The sequence below is a fragment of the Dromiciops gliroides genome, chromosome 2 (genome assembly GCF_019393635.1).
Source record: "Dromiciops gliroides isolate mDroGli1 chromosome 2, mDroGli1.pri, whole genome shotgun sequence".
Classification (NCBI taxonomy): Eukaryota; Metazoa; Chordata; class Mammalia; order Microbiotheria; family Microbiotheriidae; genus Dromiciops; species Dromiciops gliroides.
The window spans coordinates 82,842,371-82,843,814 of NC_057862.1; the positions used below are offsets into that span (position 1 = coordinate 82,842,371).

Below are 1,444 nucleotides of genomic sequence, written 5' to 3' on the forward strand. Positions count from 1 at the left end.
TTTATATAGAAATCAGAACATGCTAAGAGTATAGAAAGGTCCAGATAAATGGTTCTGAGAAATTTGAGGTTGAAGAGATCACTTATTTCTGGGAGGTTTCAGTAGGGAAGGAGGCTCCATGGAGGAGAGGATACATGACCTGGGCCAGAAGGATTTAGTCTTCCCCCTTTCCTTCCTTCCTTCCTTCCTTCCTTCCTTCCTTCCTTCCTTCCTTCCTTCCTTCCTTCCTTCCTTCCTTCCTTCCTTCCTTCCTTCCTTCCTTCCTTCCTTCCTTCCTTCCTTCCTTCCTTTCTGCTTCTATCAGCATTGAAGTTATTTTTATTAGATTCTTAAAAACAGAAGAGAGGTACAGATTGGGGGGATGGGGTGTTATGGCTCTTATTGGTAATAAAGCACCAGGTTCATTCCACCATGGACCTCAGAGTCCCCCAGGGTCACATGGTCCTTGAAGACTGTGTACCGTTTCTTCAGCACAATTTTGTTCCAATGAGTTCTGCCTGAGCTGCAATCAGTTTCTCCAGGTCTCCTATTGAATCGTCAGTGTTGCACTTTAGCGGGACCTTCTTGCCCAATCAGTTGTTAAATCCAACCTTGATCATGGCTCCCAGACACCCCCAGCCTCTAGCTGCTGTTTCCCCTGCCTTACTATACACTCACTACACCACTTGTTTGAAAAAAGATGTTTCATAAGCGATATTCTGACAGAGGGATAGAAAAGCATTCTAAGTGTAGGGGACATTTATATAATGCTTTGAGGTTTACAAAGTACTCAACATATATTGTTAACTTATTTGCCCCACATAACAACTATGTGAGATTGTTGTTGTTGTTGTTGCTTTTGTTGTTGTTTGCCTTTCGTTCTCTAAGAGGATCGTCACATCAGGGTGATGTCATGACTTGCACTGAATTGGATTTAAGTGAAGGAGGGCTGTGTAAGGTCACCAAGCTCACTTTTGGTTCCAGACCCATTTGGGTCCAGTGTGCAAGATATATATCAGGACGACTGGAGATGGCCCTGGATGTTTAAATCAATTGGTGTTAAATGACTTGTCCAGACTCGCACAGCTAGTAAGTGTCTGAGGTAAGATTGGAACTCAGGTCCTCTTGACTACAGGACCAGTACTCTATCTAGCTGCTGTGCCACCTAGTGCTATGTGGATGAAGAAACTGAACCTCAAAGAGATTAAATGACTTTCCTGAGGTCACATTGTTAGTAAATGTTTAAGGCAGGATTCTAATTCAGGTCTTCCTATCTCCAAGTCCAGTTCACTATCCATTGCACCAAGGCACAGGAATAAATAGGAAGAGGGCAGGGGATCAGGGAATAACAAGTTGTCCAAGTTAGCTGGAAGAGAGTATGCATGAAAAAATAAGGCTGGAAAAGCAAGTTGGGGCCAGGCTGTGGAGGGCCTTGAATTCCCTGTTAAGGAGTTTAAATTTTATT

The 1,444-nt window shown here is 43.3% G+C and overlaps 1 pseudogene; it reads right to left on the reverse strand.

Moving 5' to 3' along the window:
• Window positions 1-378: 378 nt before the first annotated feature.
• On the reverse strand, window positions 379-599 carry LOC122743185 (annotated as a pseudogene).
• Between the last annotated feature and the right edge of the window lie 845 nt (window positions 600-1,444).